The 14,220-nt window shown below is 33.6% G+C and overlaps 1 protein-coding gene across 2 annotated transcripts in view; it reads left to right on the top strand.

Moving 5' to 3' along the window:
- The first annotated feature begins 1,482 nt into the window (after positions 1 to 1,482).
- The window catches only part of LOC126889444 (putative fatty acyl-CoA reductase CG5065), an 83,152-nt gene continuing 70,414 nt past the window's right edge, over positions 1,483 to 14,220 (top strand). For both annotated transcript variants that reach the window (XM_050657759.1, XM_050657758.1), the window contains exon 1: positions 1,483 to 1,620. The gene's annotated coding sequence lies outside the window, so the exon portion shown is untranslated. The remainder of the gene's footprint in view (positions 1,621 to 14,220) is intronic.

Raw genomic sequence — 14,220 nt, 5'->3', positions numbered from 1 at the left:
GTGCGGGCGGTCGATCGGTGATCTTTCTCTTTTTATCGAGCGATCACGCGCATGTCACAAAGATGGCTAGAACACTCAAAGTGAACATCGACCAATGACGTCCTTAATATTGGCGTTCCACCTCAATGAACAGAGCGGCCCATACTTTATCTAGTCTATTCTTATTATGTCTATGTATGTGCTTCACGTCGACGCGACGTCGCAACTTGTGGCGTATGCTGACGACATAGCATTAATTAACAGAAACCTGAACAGTTTAAAGGAAGAATTTACGAAGTTATGCAAGGAAGCATCCAAAAGGGGTTTAGACATAAATCAAAATAAAAAAAAAAACCTAATATGCTCAAGAAAAAATCCAATTAATGTGACAAGTTTAAATATTGGTGAATATGAGATTGAAATGGTAGAACACTTTCAATATATTGGAGTCTCAGTTAATGGAACTAATGATAGAAGCATCGTAATCAGTGAAAGAATCCAGGCAGAAAACAGAGCCTACTGGAAATAAAATAACTTCCTCAAAGATAAGAAGCTTACTCAGAATACTAAACTGAAAATTTACAAAGCAGCAATTAGACCAGTAATCACACATGGTGCTCAAGTAATGTGTCTGACCCAGAAAGAGGAAGAAAGTTTGAGGATCCTGGAAAGAAAAATAATTCGGAGGATAGCAGGCCCACTAAACTTAGGTAATAATGAATTTAGAAAACTCATGAACCACAAAGTAAGAGGACTTCTGAAAGGAGAAGACATCGTCAGATTTATCAAGGTACAGAGACTCAGATGGACGGGACATATACAGAAAGAAGAAATCCAGAAGCCGTCATTAAGAAAATTTTCAAATGGAGACCTGTATTAGGCAGACCATGAGGAAGACCCAAAACCAGATGGGAGAACCAGATAGTCGAGGACCTTAAGAAGATGGGAGTCAGAGAATGGGTACCCATAAGCCAAAACAGGAGCGAATGGAGAAAAATTGTAGAAGTCACACAACTAGTTGTAAAATTCAAAATGTTAATGCGGATTGATTCACCGCGACAAACGAATCGGAAGAGCCCAAAGAGGGCGGTAATCACTCCGCTAGGAGTGTGGATGCCATATGATGATGTGCTTCACGTTTCCCTGCCATCTATTATTGGCATGTTTTGCGTTTTTGAATAATTTTTCCTTTGACTTTTTCTGGAAACCTGTGGGTCTGTCTATTTCTCCTGCATTTCTTGATAATCTTCCCTGAAGACTAAAAAAATAAAATAAAATAAAACCTGACGGTCTGCAAACTAGGTTAAAAAGTGCGTTACACCGTACTTAATGCTACAATGTATTTAACTCAAAAATTAAAAGTCATGAATTTTAAAATAAGTGAATATAATCATTAGTAATTATTGGAAAATGTACAATAGGTTTACGGTTAAATGAGATTTTTTTAATAACAAATAAATTACCTCACAATAGTGCATCTATTCAATAATAATTCATAAATGGATAGCTTTGTTATTGTTTATCATTATGATTTGTATATTATTATCTAGCGCATTAAGTGTATTTATGTGCTTATAGAAACTACTTACGTCTAGAAAAGACAAAACCAAAAACTAAAACAATTATTTCAATAAAGTGTGGGTAAGTAGCTTTTGTATTTCTATTTAATACCTTTTTAAAAACACCTATAGTAAATGTTTGGTAAATAGTAAAATGGTATCAATTTTTTTGGTAAATAACCCCATGGGAAGAAGTCCAGAGGAGTTAAATCGGCAGATATTGCTGGCCATTCAATAAAATCTCTTCGTCCAATTCATTGCTTAGGAAAGTACCTGTTATCGACTATACAGGGTGTTTCAGTAAGAATATCCAATCTCTGAGTTGTAGATTCTAGACCTCAAAATATTCAGATTTAACCACTATTTAACAACCAAGTGATGTTAGTTAAATCTTAATACTTTCTTCTTCTTTTTCTTTTTGTGTAGACATGACTCAATGTTTTTCAATGTGCCTCCATTAGGTTGTCATTCCACCTTTTTCGTGGTCTTCCCACTGATCGTCTTACTATTGGGGAACCGTCTCTCGCCGTCCTTACTACTCTATTTGTTGTCATTCGGCTTATGTGGTCAACCAGTTACATCAATCATCTTTGTGTTGGATTTCAAAATAACTACATACTTATAGGAATATATAAACTTCAACCTATACATTGCCCTCATCATATTTAATAGTTTGAAAAATCTACTTATTTTGTCTGCTCTAGATGCATTTGACCATATGGGCAAATTATTCTTTTTACAACTATTAAAACAAAAATAATATCTTTATTTTAAAAAACACCGCATGTATGGTTGGTTGCCTATCTTTAGTAATACACTTATTTGAACCCCGCTGTGGTTTTAAATAACTTTATTTTCACTCCTTATATTATTTTTGTTAGCTTAATATGGAATAATTGTAATCCCAGCAGCCGATGTTTGTTGTTATTATTGAAGTTTACTACAAATAATTTTTTAAAACTAGTGGCTAGTGTACCTAACTACATATCAATTCACAAAATTTCAAGTTACACTGTCTGTCTCGTACTGTCATTAGTCGGAAACGCTTTCACATCTGTCACCTGTAATCAGTTGGCTTGGCTTTCAACTTTCTCTTTGTGAAGACAGAGAAATCGACTCAACCACCCACATGCCTCGTGGAATAGTCATATAATGCTTTGAGGTATCTCTGTAAATTTCATCCATCGCCAGGATTTAGTCGTTATACAACATGTCAATGTAAGACTTTTAGTCGACATTTTAAGGGTTTTAACCCATGTATTTTTGGTGGCTTAGCATGTAGAGCTTGTGAGTATAACCTAATTTTTTATCTTGGTCAACCTTTAAATTTTTTACTTTTGTCTTCACTAATTACGGTTATACTTATCTTAGGCTTAGAACACTGATGATGCTCTTTTTAGAGCGAAAACGTTCTGTTTTTTAATGTGGCCCTTTATTGGGGTTTTCAAATAAATATACCTTTTACACAGAAGATTTTTTCTTCAATTTTTGTAATTAATGGTATACAGCCAGCCAGAGGAAATTTTTTTCCTTATGGATTTAATTTTTTTTTTTTTTTTATTTGAAGTAGGTTCCAAATTAACATGACCTAAAATTACTAGTACTCAAGAGAGCTACCTCTAGGAATAATTCAAACGATCGAAAACATCTACCCGAACAACACAATAAAAGTAAAAGTGGAAGATGAACTAACAGACCCAATTGAAGCTGGCAATGGTATAAGACAGGGGGATTCCTTGAGCCCTTTATTATTCAACCTGATCATGGATGAAATAATAAAAAAAAGTAAGAACTAAAATAGGATACCAAGTGGGAGAAAAACACACGATGCAGTACTAATCTCTCAAAGTGAAGATGATTTACAACGTATGTTGCACCAATTTAATATAACTGCCAGATAAGTTAACATGTTAATTTCAGCAAAGACAAAATGCATGATTATAACAGCAAATCCAATAAGATGTAAATTGGAGCTGGAGGGTCTGATAATAGAAAAAGCGATGGAGTTTAAATATCTAGGCATCACAGTATCTAGCTACGGAAAGCTCGAAACAGAAGTGGCAGATCAAGTAAATAGAGCAAAAAGAGCCGCAGGTTGCCTGAATGACACAATATGGAGAAATAAAAATATCTGAAAAGAAATGAAAGGCAAAATTTACAAGACAGCCATCAAACCAGTAATGACACACGCGGCAGAAACACGACCTGGCACAGAGAGGACAAAAAGATTGCTCGAAACAGCGGAGATGAAAACCATTCGAAAAATCGATGGTAAGACCCTATGAGACAGAGCTAGAAGTACAGATATACGACGGAGATGCAAAGTGGACAACATTAATAACCGGGTAAGAAACAGAAGAGTAGAATTGAAAGACCACATAATAGTCTAAGAGCTAGTGAACCCTCCGACTAACGGTCGTCCTGTAAGGCTAGAAATTTAACTGGTGATAATTCATAGCACACCAAGGCTAAAAACCATGACCTGGCAGGCACCAGCCGTGCACGTGTATCTACCAGGTGAGTCGAAAAGTGCATAGTTTAGGGGTAAAATAAACTTTCTCCTTTAAGGTTTAAATTTAAGTATGTGTTTGAGTAAGTCATTTAGAAAAAATGTGTACAATGACAGGCGATTCTGAAAAGCATAAGACCTTGCCAGGCGAGGGGAAAGATTAGGGGTTTTCCTAAAATTATTTTTTTTGCATCGAACAATTTTTTTTAGATTTTTTGAATCATTCCAAACAGAAAAGGTCTTTAGTGATTTTTCTCTTAAGTTAATAGTTTTTGTTATTTAAGCGATTGAAAATTTTGAAAATTGCGATATCGGCCATTTTTAACCCTAAATCGGACATTTATCTAAAAATTTCAATGTTGCCAAGGTACGTAGATATTCCTTAAACATTGATTGATGAAATCCCGAAGTGTTTTTTGCAATAAAATATCGAAAACCCCTTTGTTTTTTTAATTGCTAATCAAGAGGGCGTGACACTGTAGTATAAGTGAGGACGTATGAGTTTGCATAAATTCATTATCTCGAGAATGGGCAAATTTCAAGAAAAATCCTCAGACAGGTCGATTGTTATTATTGAATTAGGACTTTTTGGGATATATATAATACTAGTGACATTATCCATCTGGGCGTGATGACGTAATCGATGATTTTTTTAAATAAGAGTAGGGGTTGTGTGATAGCTCGTTTGAAAGGTTATTTAATTCTCTATTCAGTAATATAAACATTAGCATAATTATTTATACAGGGTGTACAAAAATAATTTTTCTTCTATTTGTCAAATTTAATCAAAGTTAATTTAATAAAAAAAAAATTGTGTACACCTTGTATAAATAATTATGTTAATATTTATACTAGTGAATAGATAATTAAATAACCTTTCAAATGAGCTATCACACAACCCCTACTCTCATTTAAAAAAATCATCGATTACGTCATCACGCTCAGATGGATGACGTCACTAGTATTATGTATATGCCAAAAAGTCCTAATTTAAAAATAAAAATCGACCTGTCTAAGAATTTCTCTTGAAATTTGCCCATTCTCGAGATAATGAATTTATGCCAACTCAAACGTCCTCACTTACTCCTGTACTACAGTGCCGCGCCCGCTTGATTAGCAATTAAAAAACAACGGGGTTTCCGATATTGTATTGCAAAAAACTCTTTGGGATTTCATCAATCAATGTTTTAAGAATATCTACCTACCTTTTCAACTTTGAAATTTTTAGACAAATGTCCGATTTAGGGTTAAAAATGGCCGATTTCGCAATTTTCAAAATTTTCAATCGCTTATATAACAAAAACTATTAACTTAAGAGAAAAATCACTACAGACGTTTTCTGTTTGGAATGTATCAAAAAACCTAAAAAAAATTTGTTCGATGCAAAAAAAATAATTTTAGGAAACACCCCTAATCTTTCCCCTCGCCTGGCAAGGTCTTATGCTCTTCAGAATCGCCTGTCATTGTACACATTTCTTCTAAATGACTTACTCAAACACATACTTAAATTTAAACCTTACAGGAGAAAGTTTATTTTACCCCCTAAATTTGCACTTTTCGATTCACCTGGTAGATACACGTGCACCGCTGAGGCCTGCCAGGTCATGGTTTTTAGCTTTGGTGTGCTATGAATTATCACTAGAAAAATTTCTAGCCTTACAGGACGACCGTTAGTCGGAGGGTTCACTAGCTCTTAGACTATTTGGGATATTTTTATTGTCTAAAAGTTTCGAATAATGAAATTTCTGTATTAAAATTTAATTGAAAATACCTACTTGAATTAGAAAATAATCGAGTCAACTCAGAATTAATCCTACTTTCACCCTGTTATAAAACATATAGTATACTGTGTGGGTGATAAAAATTTTAAAAATAAAATTTAATGAAATATATATTAAAGCATAATTTATAAAAATTTGTTTTGTAAAATGTTTATGTAATGTTTTGTAAAAACTATTAACTTACGAGAAAAATCATTAAAGACCTTTTCTGTTTGGAATGATTCAAAAAATCTAAAAAAAAATTGTTCGATGCAAAAAAATAATTTTAGAAAAAACCGCTAATCTTTCCCCTCGCCTGGCAAGGTCTTATGCTCTTCAGAATCGCCTGTCATTGTACACATTTCTTCTAAATGACTTACTCAAACACATACTTAAATTTAAACCTTACAGGAGAAAGTTTATTTTACCCCTAAACTATGCACTTTTCGATTCACCTGGTAGATACACGTGCACGGCTGACGATGACGCCTGCCAGGTCATGGTTTTTAGTCTTGGTGTGCTATGAATTATCACTAGACAAATTTCTAGCCTTACAGGATGACTGTTAGTCGGAGGGTTCACTATCTCTTAGACTAAGCCGAATGACAACAAATAGAGTAGTCAGCACAGCGAGAGACGGTTCCCCAATAGGAAGACGCTCAGTGGGAAGATAATGACAACGATGAAACAACAACTTACTGAAGGCACATTGAAAAAACAGACAGAGTCATGTCTATACAAAAAGAAGAATAATAAGAAGAAGAAGAGAAAATTATTGGTATTTGAGCCACTCCAGTTTCATTTTTTACACGCTTTTTATCAGATACTGAACCCGTTTCCTGATTTTTTTTTCTAATTTTAATACATCTTTAAACCTCTGATTTTTTAGGACAATTCTGGGACCTCAATTCTTAGGCTCTGTTTTCTAGTGTTGTTAGGACCTCCATCATTTTCAATTTTGAATTTTGACTCATAATCAATCAACCAATCGTGTCCACTGCTGGGCATAGGCCTCTCTCAGTTCTTTCCAGTGTTGTAGGTCCATCTAGTCGGTGGTCGTCCTCGGCTTCTTTTATAGTTTCTGGGCCTCCATTCAATGATTCGTCGTGTCCACCGTCCATCTTCTGTTCTAGTCCAAGATACAAATTCATCTGAGATAAAGTTGGGATTAGAGAGGCTCTCTTCACACACCAGTGAAATATCTAATCAAATGTGTAATCTTTCCAACAAACTACCTACTATACCAACGAAGAAAGAGGTATCGAAGAAAAACATAGTGTATGCCACTTCAAGCATTTCGAAACCAGTACAGTCAAAAAAACAAAAATTGCAGAAGATAAATGTCACTTCGTCGTCATTAGCAACTTAACCCCAATATACACACCTATACAAGTAGTTCATTACATTAAAGAGAAGCTAGGTATCAAGGAATATATAAGATGTTACACCCTCCTTAAAGATGCCAACTCAGAAACTGGCTCCTCATTCAAAATAGGTATTAAGTCTAAAACATCTATTGACTTATTATTTAATAAAGAATTTTGGCCACCTGGTGTAAACGTTAAGTGGTCTTCAGAATCCTTATTCTCCGAACCAACGACTTCATCTGAGAAAAATATAAATCAGAAGCACGGTTAACTTGGAAAATCCAATTACCATTCCAAGTAACAACAAGAATGAAGTTGATACCACAAACATACTGACAGACAAGCAGGCCATTGCAATTTGCAAATCTAAAGATCCTTTCCGTTCTCATATTAATTTCATTAACCTTTTCACTGCGGCTAGTTATAAGAGTAGTATGGTCTCTGGTACGGCTGTTTCATGCCTGTGCTGATCAATCCGGTTGCCGCAATCAGTCGATGTAGTACTATGGCGTATAAATACGGTTCACGCAGTGTATTAATACAGTGTATTCAGGACTGTAATTGCAATTTTGTAGAAGTAACTGTTGTTGATGTTGTCATTTGTTGTTGTTAGATTCTTGAAAATTAATAATTTGTCGACGTAACAGACCTTCTTTAACTGTTTGTAATTTTGTTTTTGAAGATTTTTCCGACTTTTATTAGGGGTGGCAAAACCGGATACATATTTTGCAATTTTCGGCCCTCATTTGCAATCATTTGGATGCTAAATGCTACAAACACAAATTCTTGAAAATGCAACCCAAAAATCTCAGATTATTTACTATTATTTTTATTAGATTATTTATCAAACTACCGGTCATACCGCTCTTGTACTTTTTTCAAAGTCAATAATCGGGTTATTAGCAGCTGTAATTCATCCAATTGAATTCTTAAACTAAAATGAAATAAGCTGATAAACACTATCCTATATAAATACGGCGAGGGAAATCCTAAGATTTTACAAGTAAATTCTCCAGAGTGCGTGCCTGTATAAAAAGGTGCGGATTTGTACGGCTCCCGCAGTAAAGCATAAAAATTTTAAATGTATTGTAAATTTTGATATGATATGCCTAACTCTCTTCTATAGGCAACATACAATACGCAAACAATATCTGATTCATACGGTAGCCGCAGCGAATGCCGAAAAAGGTAACGCGTATTTATCCGGTTCCCGTTGTACGGGCACGAAAGTATTTTACGTATATTTCCGGTTCCCGCAGTGAAAAGGTTAAGAAGGATACTTTAGAACCATCGATAAATCCTTTGACCCCACCAAGAGTTAGATTAACCAATAACTCGAATAGTCGATATCTTTTAGCCAGATTAAGGGAACCGGATATCTTGAAGGCCATTAAACTTCATCTTGCTTTTCTACACGACCAACCTGCATCAGTATTTTATGATGGGTATACCAACACAAGTGTTAAACTGTTTCTGGCTTCCGAAGGACTTCCGACTAAGAGTGAAGATCTAAGAAAAATTCTTCTAGAATTCAACGATGCTTATGGAATCGGTGCAGATGAGGTAGACGCTGATCTTGCTGCTTTTAGGTCTTTTCTCACTTCGGAAAGAATTATTCACCTGCAAAAATCAAGGGAATGTCACCGAAATTATACTAGCTCTCCAAGACGAAATTTTTAAATAATACGACGTGTTCTGAGGAACTAGAAACCTCGAATAATTTTAGTGATGACAACTTTAGTATGGTTCTGATTAATATTCGTTCTATAAGAAATAAAACTGACGAATTATTTTTGTTTCTAGAAGAATTAAGATTTCCCCAGATAGTTGTTGTTACAGAACACTGGCTTGAAGTCAACGAGCCTTTTTTTGTAGAGAAATATACCACAATTGCTAGGTATGATCGTCCAAACTCAGCTCATGGAGGCACCCTAATTCTTTCTGCAAACAATGATTTTTCTCTGATAACAAAATATGACTTTCTGTTGAATGAAGCCTTCTTTGAGTTTTCCTTAGTTTTTAATAAAAATCTTAATCTTTACATTATTTGCATCTATAGATCACCTGACTCTTCCGTGGAACTATTTTTTCAGAACCTGCTAAATTTGTTAGATGACTTGCCTCACAAAAGCAGGAAAATTCTATGCGGAGACTTCAACATAAATTATGCTGCTGCTTGTGCTACCCAAATGTTCTTGGTCAACATACAGGGTGGGGCATTAGTGTGACAAAGTCCAATTACTCGTTTGTCGTAAGAGATACGAAAAAAAGTTATTTAGGTAAAAGTTGGGGCACACATAGTACCAGAATTTAAAAATATTTTCAAATATACAGGGGCGTCCGTATTGACAGGGTGACACAAACTTATGTTTTTTTAAATGGAACACCCTGTATATTTTTACTATATTGGATTCTCCTCATTGTTTCCTTTCTTAAAATATATGGTTTTGTAATATTATACGAGGTAGTTTAAAAGTTAATTATGTTTTTTTGTTAATTTCGTAGCAATATCTACACCCTGTAGAATTGTAGTGATTTTACATCAAATTTGCTATTTATATTCAAACGATTTTTGATATAGTCTACTAGTGTTAATCATTAGCAGTATAGTGAAATGTTTAATTTTAGTATACAGGGTGGGTCGAAACTCGGAATGAGTATTTTCTGAGTTTTCTTAAATGAAACACCCTGTATTTTAGTATTGTAATGAAATGATATTTTATGGTACTTTTTTATTTCTTAAGCATTCCCTATACCTAAGTGCTTTAATTTGTAAGTTATTCGTGGTTCTTTATACCAAGAATTAATTGCAAGAAAAATTACGTGAAATTTTATTAGGCCGTGAAAATAGCCAATCAAAAATAATTTTTCGAAAAAAAATACATAATAATCTAGCCTGATTCTTAATTTATTAATATTGGATGAGATATTCAAATACATTCGTAGTTAAGGTTGTTGGTGCTTAAAATATTAATCAAACATACAAAATTCTCCCTAGTTGGCTGTGACACAAAATTTTCTTAAACATTTGACATTATACTATTTATATAGTTCCAGTTGATTTGTTACCATTACTAATATTAATTTTTCTAATGAGGAACTGATTAAAATGGCTTTGTGCTAGGAGAGTATAACAAAAATGAGCTACTTGCAATAAAAATTTATCATCAGCAATTCCCTGATAGACGACAACCAAAAAGAGAAACTTTTGAAAGTATCGAAATTGTTACAATTGTTACAAACGTTTTCAACAGACTAGATACTTAGATTGTAAGAACGGTTGTACTAATATGCAGATCCTCAGTGACACTAAGGATTACATTTAATTCCTGTTTTCTTCACTTACAATAGTTTTTGTTCGATCAGATTTATCATAATCTAAGTGTCCAGTCCGTTGAAACCCCTCTAGTATATTTTTAACGTTTCTCTTCTTAGTTGTCGTCTATCAGGGAATTTCTGATGAAAAATTCTTATTGCTAGTAGCACATTTTTGTTATACTCCACTAGCACATTCCTTATTAGAAAAATTCATATTAGTAATGGTAACAAAGCAACTGGAACTATAAAAATGGTATAATGTCAAATTTTTAAGGAAATTTACTGTCATAGCCGACTAGGTAGTATATTGTATGTTTTTATTAATATTTTGCGCACCAACAATCTTAACTATGAATTTATTTGGATATTTCATCCAATATTAATAAATTAAGGATCAGGCTAGATTATGATGTATTTTTTTTTTTCGAAAAATTACTTTTGATTGAATATTTTCACGGCCACCTAATAAAGTTTAACGTAATTTTTCTGGCAATTAATGTTTGACTTAAAGAATCACGAATAACTTAAAAATGAAAGCACTTAGGTATAGGGAATGCTTAAGAAATAAAAAAGTACCATAAAATATCATTTTATTAAAATACTAAAATACAGGGTGTTCCATTTAAGAAAACTCAGAAAATACTTATTCCGAGTTTCGACCAACCCTGTATACTAAAGTTTAAAATTTCGCTATATTGTTAATGTTTAACAATAGTAGACTATATTAAAAATCGTTTGAACATAAAATAAAAATCTGATGTCAAATCACTACAATTCTACAGGGTGTAAATACTGCTACGAAATTAACAAAAAAACGTAATTATCTTTTAAACTGCCTTGTATAATATTACAAAACCCTATATTTTAAGAATGGAAAGATTGAGAAGAATCCAAAAATATAAAAATATACAGGGTGTTCCATTTAAAAAACATAAGTTTGAGTCACCCTGTCAATACGCACGCCCCTGTATATTTGAAAATATTTTTAAATTATGGTCCTATCAGTGCCCCAACTTTTATCTAAATAGCTTTTTTTCGTATCTCTTACGACAAACGAGTAATTGGACTTTGTCACACTAATGCCCCACCCTGTATTTGAATCATATGGTCTCTCAATGCACGTTAACTCTCCTACAAGGATTACAAAAACTACATCTACCATAATCGATTATATTGTCTCCGATTTCTCACCCCTTGATGTCTGCTCTACAGTTATTAATGCGGAACTATCGGATCATGAAGCAGTATATACGAAATTTAACATCTTCAGCAAACCCTCCTCGAAAACCCGACGTTTAGGTAGGATTTTTTCCGCTCGGAATTTTCATAAATTCCAAAATTTATGTTTAACTTCTGACTGGCATTTTCCTTCTACGGACGTGGACTATAATTTCAGTGATTTTTTAGAGAAGCTTTTCTGTATCTTCAATAAGGCATTTCCTTTCATTACGAGTAAGCCAAAACATCGCAAACCCTGGGCTACCAAAGGTATCCGCACATCAGCAAAAAATATGCGTTCACTACTTTATATCAAGAAATTTACTACCAACGTCTCTGTCACTCAATATATCACCAATTACAGAGTCACATACCTAGAACTCATCAAATCAGCTAAAAAAGCCTACTATCAAAATCGTCTGGGAAGCTCCAAAAGTGTTGCAAAAGAAACTTGGTCCATAATAAACGATCTTCGAAATAAAACCCACGCAGCTCAAACATTTACCCTTCCAAACCCTGAAAATCTAAACGAATACTTCATTAACGTGAGTAAAAATATAACATCAACTATTCAGTCTCAACAAGATCCCATTTCCTATCTCCCTAATTCAGAAATTGTCTCGAATTCATTATCTATAAATCTGAATTGATCCAAATGATCAATAGTATCAAAAGCAAATCATCTTGTAGTACTGATGGACTATCCATAAAAATCTTCTCAAATCTCACAGATAATGTGTTAGAACTCTTCGTGTCACTAAATAATGATTCCTTTGAAAATGGTAAATTTCCAGAGTGTATAAAGACAGCCATTATTATTCCTCTTCATAAAGGTGGCGAAAAATAATGCCTGCAACTATAGACCTATTGCCCTACTACCGGTACTCTCCAAAATTATTGAGAGGCTTATAAAAACCCGACTTATGTCCTTTCTCTTTGATAACAATATTTTATCACAAAATCAGTTCGGCTTCTTAACTAATAAATGTACAACTGATGCCATGTTTTTTGTACTTCACGAGGTTTACCAAGCACTAAACAATAATCTTTATACTACCACTGTTTTCTGTGACTATGCCAAAGCTTTTGATTGTGTAAATCACGACATTTTGATTAAAAAACTAAATTTCTATGGAATTCGAGGTATTTCTTTGAATTGGTTCAAATCTTACTTAGATAATAGAAAACAACTGGTTAGAGCAAATGATACTGACTCTAGTCTCAAAAACATTGTATGTGGAGTACCACAAGGTTCAGTATTGGGTCCTTTACTTTTCCTTATCTTTATAAATGACATCACTAAATTAAAAATCGATGGAAAAATATTTTTTTGTTGATGATACCAGTATCACTTGGAGCAACTCAACTATTGCAACTCTTCATGCAACTATAACTTCTGATCTTCTTACGATAAAAACCTGGTCTGACTCTAATTTACTCTCCTTTAACGTGGATAAAACGGTAGCATTATCATATAAAGGTGCTCTTTTCAACCCCTGCTTGTGAAAAGCAGCCAGATCTCTACCGTTGATTCTGTAAAATTTCTTGGTATTCTTTTAGACAGCAACCTTAAATGGTCCCTTCATATCGATTTGATAAGTAAGAAACTCGCCTCAGCCTGCTATGCCATAAGATCTGTTTCGAAGGAACTCAATTTAGCATCTTCTAAAATAACATATTTTTCTTTGTTCGAGTCTCATCTTCGATATGGTCTTCCTTTTTGGGGGTCTAGTACAGCTGCCCAATTTGATGTTATTTTCAAATTACAAAAAAGAGCAATAAGATATCTCTTTGGCCTCAGAAGAACAACCCATTGCAGAAGTTACTTTAAAGATCACGAAATTTTAACCCTTCCATCTTTTTATATTTTAGAAACTGTTTGCTTAATTCGTAAACACATGCATGTCTTTCCAGCAAGGCCTCATCATGACTACTCCACCAGAAATTCAACTGTTGATGTCTATTGACCGATCCCGTCTTCTGAGTTAGTAAAGAAATCTATACTATATTCCGTAAAAAAACTATACAACCATCTCCCTTTACAACTTAAATCTGCAACATCCTTTCTCAAGTTCCGTAAAATGACAAAAGCTCATTTATCTAAAAGACCGTATTATTCAGTAGAAGAGTTTCTTAATGACTAACTAAGAAATCACAGTAATGTACAAATAACTAAAGTGTATTTATCTATATTTGGGTGTCTCATACAGCAGCTTAAACTTATTAGTTCCTTTGTTTGTGTTTTATTATATGTTGTATGTTCAATTTTGCAATTTACAGTAATTTTGCAATATATTGGTTTTGTTTTTTACTTCACTTTTTTAACTTGTTTATATTTTTTTATTGACGATTATCTAATTTCATAAAATTGTATTTGTTATTGTTATGTATATCTTTTTTTGACTCTATGTTAACTTTGTCCATAAAATTGTATAATTTTCAGTGACAATAAAGCATATTTCTATTCTATTCTAGCTAAGTGCCCTGTCCAGTTTCACTTAAGCATCGTA

Source organism: Diabrotica virgifera, chromosome 8, assembly GCF_917563875.1.
Source record: "Diabrotica virgifera virgifera chromosome 8, PGI_DIABVI_V3a".
NCBI classification, from domain to species: Eukaryota; Metazoa; Arthropoda; class Insecta; order Coleoptera; family Chrysomelidae; genus Diabrotica; species Diabrotica virgifera.
The sequence above is the reverse complement of the archived record's forward strand: the minus strand, read 5'-3'. Positions and strand labels throughout refer to the sequence as shown.